We start from the raw sequence: 8,780 nt of genomic DNA, 5'->3' as shown, positions 1-8,780 counted from the left end.
ATGGACCTTTGTTGACAAAGTAATGTCTCTGCTTTTGAATATGCTATCTAGGTTGGTCATAACTTTCCTTCCAAAGAGTAAGCATCTTTTAATTTCGTGACTGCACTTACCATCTGCAGTGATTTTGGAGCCCAGAAAAATAAAGTCAGCCACTGTTTCCACTGTTTCCCCATCTATTTGCCATTAAATGATGGGATCAGATGCCATGATCTTCATTTTCTGAATGTTCAGCTTTAAGCCAACTTTTTCACTCTCCTCTTTCACTTTCATCAAGAGGCTTTTGAGTTCCTCTTCATTTTCTGCCATAAGGGTGGTGTCATCTGCATATCTGAGGTTATTGATATTTCTCCCGGCAATCTTGATTCCAGCTTGTGCTTCTTCCAGCCCAGCGTTTCTCATGATATATTCTGCATAGAAGTTAAATTAGCAGGGTGACGATATACAGCCTTGACGTACTCCTTTTCCTATTTGGGACCAGTCTGTTGTTCCATGTCCAGTTCTAACTATTGTTTTCTGACCTGCATACACGTTTCTCAAGAGGCAGGTCAGGTGGTCTGGTATTCGCATCTCTTTCAGAATTTTCCACAGTTTATTGTGATCCATACAGTTAAAAGCTTTGGCATAGTTAATAAAGCAGTAATAGATGTTTTTCTGGAACTCTAGCTTTTTTGATGATCCAGCAAATGTTGGCAATTTGATCTCTGGTTCCTCTGCTTTTTCTAAAACCAGCTTGAACATCTGGAAGATCATGGTTCACGTATTGTTAATGCCTGGCTTGGAGAATTTTGAGCATTACTTTACTAGCATGTGAGATGAGTTCAATTGTGTGGTAGTTTGAGCAAAGTGTTCTAAAAGGTCTCAAATGGACATCATGATATGTCCAGACTTCAGTTAACTCTATCTGCCATATTTTTCAACTAGAGGGAGCATACCTCTCAAATTCATGAATTGTTGGACAGATTATAGATTTTGGAATCAGAAGAGAGGTTTACTTAGATTTTGTCTCACTTATCAAATATGACAACTTGTTCAATGTTGTTGTACTTTTCTCTCTTTACCCTTGTTTAATAGAATCCTGCCTCTAAGGAATAAGCCCAATATTAATTCCTCAGTGAATTTATCATTAGTGCTACAATCCCTCTTCTGTATCTGTTCTCCTCTTGCACTTTACAGATACACCTTGTAATTTAGTGTCTAACAATAATGATACTATAGATCCATTTTCTTAGCTTTCCTGTGTAACAGAGTACCTTGAATATTATTGGCTAACCCAGAGACTAATATGCCTCCATTGATTGAACAATCAAGGAAGCAAATTATAATTAAGTCATTGAATCCATTTAGCCATTAGAGCCCCTGTTGGCACAATTAACATGTGCCAGATAAATCCATTCTTTAAGATGGTTTCAGCCTGAAAAATCACTGCTTTTTCCGCATTTCTATTGCACATTTTTGAAGATGAGTAGGAGTGTCAGGTGAAATCTTTGCATTAAATATAGAAGCAATTTGATTTTTCATCCTCATATTTCACCATTAGAGAATTTAGTACACTCATACCAGCCTCAATCACCTTCCAGCGGATGGTGCTCCAGTTTGATTAACTCTTAAATCTGAAGCTGCTCCATCAGTTAGTTTTAGTAGCTTTAGGGAAGCACATTAGGACACTTCCTTCTTCAGATGATTCTGGAAGCCAGTTCAGAATTCTGATAAATTCTTTATCAGAATTTCAGCAGTTGCGTGTGATTCTAGAAATACTCTGACCCCTGAAGTCTGGGGGGAAAAAAAATTAGTAGATTGAAAAGGAAGATCTACCTTGCCTATTTTTGGATCACTATAGAATAAAACTGTACACATCTCTCTTAAACCTCAAATTGAATTCTTAGGGGTAGATTTATTGAGAAGTACTTAGATATAAGACAGAAGAAAATGAGACCAACCAAAGAAAGAATGAAGGGAGAGGTCAAAAAACGGTCATTATATTCTCTCTTCTGTGCTTCAGTACAGAAATAATTTTTACCTTGGTATATATTTAGAATGAGCAAACCTCTATCAGTAATATATCATTAATTTTTTAGAATGGTTACATTTTCTGGAAGTATAAGGGAATATTTCTTTAATCAACTTCAAAAGTCATATTTATCATATTGGTTTGCTAATTATTTCCAAGCACACCTAAGAGTTATAGTGAGAAGCTCCCAGCATACAGCTAAATGATGTTTTTCTTTAGAAAGTCCATGACTGTATGTGCAGGATTTAAACAAAATTCATCATACATTACTATCTGGCTGGTGCTGAAGTTCAAAGCAAACACCATAAGTACATCTTACGTTGCAGCGTGGGCTTAAACGACTGTCATCTTTCTTTCAAGTTCCCTAAGTTTGAGATGGTTCTTATTTTAATGCTGAATAACTTAATTATTTAAGAAGTTGGTTTTTTAATGTGAAATCAATACAATTCTCAGTAATAGTCATTCTAATGTAATAGAAATATGTGAATTTATGCTATATGTATACGAAAACTTGCCTGAATATACTTATGTCATAGATTTATTAGGAAGATTAGATGAGTATTTTGAATAGTAACTGGCACATGGTAAGAACTTGTACAATAATGGTGATTATGATGATGCATTTAGTTGATTTGTAACATCCTTTGTTTTTTTCAAGATCAATTTCCACTCTATTAAAATATATAAGAAGCCATGATAATGATCACTACTTCATGGAATAAGAATATATTCAACCACCTTACATATGTAGTACAGCCCTCTGCTGCTCATTCCCAGTTTAGCTGAGCCCTGTTTGGCATTAGGGGAAAGGTATTTTCCGTCAGAAGCTCTTCTCCATGGTTTAGAGTAGAGTTTTGACATGTAAGGAATTTCCAGAAATCACGTTCCCTAATCCAGAAAGCTCTATGTTTCCAAAGTCAATTAGTTAATCTCAGAGGCTCTGTTTTGATAGTCTGATGATTAGAGTTCAAAGTGGAAATTAAATTGTGTTTTCTTCGCGGATATAGCAGGCAAATGAAGAATGCCTATTAAAAAGCATGTTATTTTTTGGAATCCAACTGAAGAAACAAGAAATTACAAGAAATTCTTCCGGCAATGGGCAGCTGCTTCCCTGTAAGTTAGAACAATGTTGCTACTCATCTCAACTCCAAGTAGATTGTCAAAGCAGTTATGGTATTCAGAAGACATATAAGAACTGCATCACACATGTAAGGGACCTGGCTAGCAATTGTTTTTAACACCTTTTTGAACTTGCAGCAGCTTAAACTTTAGAATGATACCCTTTGACAGGAAGCTGTCTGAAATTTATCAGGAGTAGCCTTTGAAAAGAGACCTTTTCTCAGGGTGTTTGATTCAGAAAGAGCACAGTGTGGGTCTAAAAATGTCCCCTAAGTATGAAGGATGTTATAAAGTTTAAAAAGCAGCTAAAGGAATATCGCCTTCATGAAACAGGGGCACTGACTACAAATGTCCTTTCCTGATAGAGGCCGAAGTTAAAATAACCTAGAAAAAGGCTTGGACTTAAAACAGATGTGTTTCAGTTCATTGAGCCTTAAAACTGAGGTAAGAAGTGAGAAAAATCTTATGTATCTATTTTCCTACTCAAAGCAGTAATTACAGTATTATTGCTATACATTTTATTGTTGGTGTTTTGTCTGTTCTTTAGATTGTTTTTTTTAATTTCTTGAAAGATGGGAACCATATGACTGCTTAAAACTAGGTTTCTCAAACCACAGTGTGAGTCTGAATAGCAGACAATTTCCATTACCCCTCAGTGAGCCATCCTTGATAAGTACAGAAGTTGAGAGTAAACTTTTACAAATACTTATAATGGGTTAATGTTGCTACAACACTTAAGCTTGTAATCAGTGGACATACACTATATAAGGTATATTGGAAATGTTCAGCTCTCTTGGTGCAGGTTATGTACTGGTCATGTGTGATAAAATCATGTATCTGTTCATGAAAGATTTGAAATGATAGAAAAAGACAAAAATCAAAACCATGGTCCATCATCAATGTGGGTTCAGAAGTACTTCCCTGGATAGTTTGAGAGACTCTCACATCCCATACTCCATATACGATAGGGTAGGAAATGGCTTCATTGCTTTTTTACATTTTTTATTGAAATATATTTGATTTACAGTGTTATATTTGTTTCAGCAAAGTTATTCACTTATATAAGTATATTTTTTCAGATTCTTTTCCCTTATAAAGTGAAAGTAATAGTTGCTCATTGGTGTCTGACTCTTTGTGACCCCAAGGACTATATAGTTCATGGAATTCTCCAGGCCAAAATACGGGAGTGGGTAGCCTTTCCCTTCTCCAGGAGATCTTTTTGCATTCTTGTATTAAGTCATTTAAGGCTCTTAACATACAAATATTTTTATGGAAAGGGTCATAGTGGATACTCCATTGTGAAGTATAGCTAACCCTCCTTCAAGCTGAAAAGACTTATTTCCCCAGCTGCTGTGTATTTTGCTGCTGGCGGCTGATTAGCCTCTCCTGATGTTTACTCTTGGCTGAAGAGATGTGCCTCATCTAATATGCCCCCCTTCCCATCTGAATACAATCACTGTTGTATGAGGGGATTTTACAAGTTGGTTCATTGCTTCAATTTGAAACAACTTTTCAGTACCATCCCAGCTCCAGAGCTTCACATGGCATTAGCTGAGGCCTTTTGGGGACTGTATCACAGCCTACTCCACATTTCCAAAGATGTTGATTTCAATAGCACTTCCCAATATATTTCCGCCTCCAATTCTGCTTCCTAATGAAACCAAGAGTTATTACAGTGATTTGTTGAGACGTATTTTCATTTTGATTTTTTTCATCAAGATAACCTTGATAGAGAATAACGCTGTGAAATAATGAAAAAGTGAATCTGGAGAGTGACCTTGGGAGTGTGGGGGCTATCTGGTAGTTGTGAGGGCTGGCTGGAACTGAGAGCCCAGGTCACTTGGGCCAGGAGTAGGGAGGAAGCAATTGCAGAAGACTCAGGCCTTTAGTTTTATATAGGGAGGGGACTAGGGATCTACATTTTTCTTCTTCATTTCCAGGGATAACCTTTCCTTTCTATATATTCACAAATTTAACTTTAACTTATTTTTCTCATCTTAGGGTTCTGCCTGGGATTTAAGAGATGATAGAGGCCCTATATCAAACTGAATACTGATACTCACAAAGTACTGAACTCCATGTTAATCATGGAGTATATAATATAATGTAGTATACAATCTGGGAGAAGGCGGTGGCACCCCACTCCAGTACTCTTGCCTGGAAAATCCCATGGACGGAGGAGCCTGGTGGGCTGCAGTCCATGGGGTCGCTAAATGTCGGATGCGACTGAGCGACTTCACTTTCACTTTTTACTTTCACTTTCACTTTCATGCTTTGGAGAAGGAAATGGCAACCCACTCCAGTGTTCTTGCCTGGAGAAGCCCAGGGACAGGGGAGCCTGGTGGGCTGCCATCTATGGGGTCGCACAAAGTCGGACACGACTGAAGCGACTTAGCAGCAGCAGCAGCAGCAGTATACAATCTAAGGAACTGAATGTGGGTGCACTGAAACTATTTTTATTTAAAATGGTTCAAAAGCATTCCTTCATATTTTAAAAATCTCTGGCCATACTTTATTGAGTCTTAATACATTTCTGTGACTACACCTGAGATTTGTCAAATTAATGCTTCCCCAGATACTCTAATGGTGAGCCATCCTACTAACCAACTGCAGAGGACTCTAGGCACATTGTGACTGACATTCTGTGCTATTGCAAGGGTGCTCTTGAGACATCAGCATCATGTTAGACCCTGTTATAAATTCAGAAGGCCTTTTCCAGACTTACTGAATTGGAACCTGCATTTAAAAAATATTCCCTGGGTAGTTCTTACGCATATTGGTGTTTGAGAAACATTGCTGTATACAACTAAAATTCTCTGGAGTTCTTAATATTGCAGTTTGCATGACTAACAACCATGATATTAGAGGCAAGTTCTGCAATGCTATTGTTGCCATTCACTCCAGCAAATTATCATAGTTACTTCATATAAGGAAGTTGGAGAAGGGATGAACTGAGACCAGAATGATAAAAAAAAAAAAACAAAAAACAAAAACACTGCTGTTTTCCATGATACAAAATCTTTAATAAATGAAGATAAAATCCCATTTGACATATATATCTAAAGGAAAACATTAGCTTACTAGGACACAGGCCAAACTCTGTAAGATAATTTATAAAAACAAATCTGCATAAACCTACATGCTTTTTCAGCCTAATCTTTTGCTACCTCCCACCTCTAAAAAACACACACCCATAGTTCTAAGCTACTAAATCAATCTAGTTTCATCCTGAGCATTGCATGACTTGTCTCTTTCTGAAATATTCTTCTTTTCACCTATAAAATTGATATTCATATTTTAAATTTCATATTAGATACCATTTCTTCCAGAAAGCCTTCTGTGGCTCTAGCAGGATCCTGTATTTTCTCCAAATTCATGCACAAAATAGTGAATATCTGACTCATTTGTCCTTAAAAACTTGGTTTAGCACTGGATCCAACTCCCAGCACAGTACCTGGGCACATATTTATTGAATAAACAAATTAATGATTTGACATAAATAGGAGTGTTAGTTTTTTATTGCTAAATAACAAAATTACTATAAAATAGCAGTTTTAAACAACTTATACTTATTACCTTACAGTTTTCATGGGTCAGGAGACCAGGCATGTTTGGGACTTGCCTGACAGTCCAGTGGTTAAGATTTCATGCTTCCAGTGCAGAAGACAGAGGTTCTATTCCTGCTCAGGGAATGAAGATCCCATGTGCTGCATAGCATGGTCAAAATATTTTAAAAATAATAAAATAAAATCACATAGCCTTGAAGTGGTATGATCCAGGAGCCCAGGCATGGCTTAGTGGAATCCTCTGTAAGACTACAGTCAAGGTGTTTACTTGGGCTGGGTTCTCATCTGAAGGCTCGTGGGGACAAATCTGCTTCCAAGTTGTCCCAAGGTGTTGAGAGATTTTATTTCCTTCAGTTGTATGATTTAGGGCAACTTACTTCTCCAAAGGAGAAGGAAACACTGGCAAGATGAATGTAACACTCATGAAATCTCATACACTTAATCACATATATCCTTTCACCTTTTTGCATCCCTTTAGTTACAAACAATTCAAAAGTGTTGCTCAGACACAGAGGGGTGGGATTAGGAGAGGTGTGTTTATAGGGAGCTGGGAATCCTGGGTGTTCCTTTAAAATCTGTCTATCACAAAAGGTATTGTTAAAGTTTTATTGTTTGTTTTTGCTATATTTAAAGTATTAATTTTCTAACTTATTTAGGAAGTTAAGCTTTTCCAATATGAGATGCAAATTAGTGGCCAGTAAAAAATTGTCAGGAGAATTTTTCAATTCTATTTCCTTCTTTTAAAATCTCTGCAATTGGATTTTGTACCTCCGAATAAACCCAATTGTCTCTCTTGAGATGGCTCTCCTATTCCACCAGGCAGCACTGCTTACCTGCCACATGAATATTATAACATTTAGCTTCCTGACTTGAGTCTTCAAATATGTTTTTAATTTCTGCTAACATTAGTCAATAACCAAGTTTTTTGCTAAGCTGAAAATTTAAAGCTAGTTGGTAGCCCATGTAATTCTCATGCATTTTCTTCATCTCGTAGTTTTATTTTTCTCACATTCCTCTTATTGTTTCTAAAGAGTTGATAATAAGCTGTCAGGCACCTGTGTCAGTTGAAAGGGAAATTTTTCAAATTTGCCTCTGCCAAAGGTGCACATTTTCCACGTTTCACAGCTGAACGTCTTCAAGTTCTGTAGAAGTAGTGTAAGTCCTCTTGAAACCCAGTTTAGCTACATTGTCCATTCAAACAAAAAATAAGAACCACATCTATTCATTTCTTTAGCAGAATGATGGATACTAGAATAAAGAAAGGTAGAATGGACAAGTTTTGATTACTACATTTAGGGAAACAAATTCTTATTTCACTTTTAGTAATATGATAAATGATTTTTAAAACTGACTCCATCTTTTGGATGAGCTTGCTTTTTCATATTCATGATATGTGTGTGTGCTTTAAATTTTTGTCCTTCCTCCCCAACTTACACTGGCTTCTGAATAATGGTTTAAATAGAGTACTTGTGGTTGTTGTTGTCAAGGTGGTTACCACTGGTATAAATATAATTTTTAAAAGAACAAGAAATTATTGTCAATCTGATCCAAATTTCCAAGTGAGTAAAATTTAATATAAGACAATATGATATAGACAGTACAAAGGTGATCAAACTTAAGTGATCAAATATGTTAATGTTCTTTAATTACATAGGAAAAGAGGAGAGTTACTAATTTTAGACTGCATTAAGATGAACATTCATGTTAAGAATTCAGAGTAATCACTAAAAGTTTCAAATACAGTTTTAAAGAATGGAGAAAAGGAAATAAATAAAATTCCCCCAATTCAATAAAAGTTAGGCATGAAATATAGAAGAAAATATAGATAAAAACAAATTAAAATTATTGAAATAAGCCCAAGCATATAGGCAAATGAATAGAACACAAGTTGATTATTTTTGCTCAGCAAACTAGAGTCATTCTCCAATCAGATAAAATAAATCTACCTAAGAGTTATTTTCGTCAGATCACCTAGACCCAGCGACATAGAAAAGGTGAGACTTAAATGATAGAAAATTAATGTATTATCAGTAAATCCCATGCCCATGTTCCGTCCCTGTCCTTCCCCCCCCCCCCCCCCCCCCACC

Source organism: Bison bison, unplaced genomic scaffold (genome assembly GCF_000754665.1).
Source record: "Bison bison bison isolate TAMUID 2011002044 unplaced genomic scaffold, Bison_UMD1.0 scf7180017864452, whole genome shotgun sequence".
In the NCBI taxonomy this organism is placed as follows: Eukaryota; Metazoa; Chordata; class Mammalia; order Artiodactyla; family Bovidae; genus Bison; species Bison bison.
The sequence above is the reverse complement of the archived record's forward strand: the minus strand, read 5'-3'. Positions refer to the sequence as shown.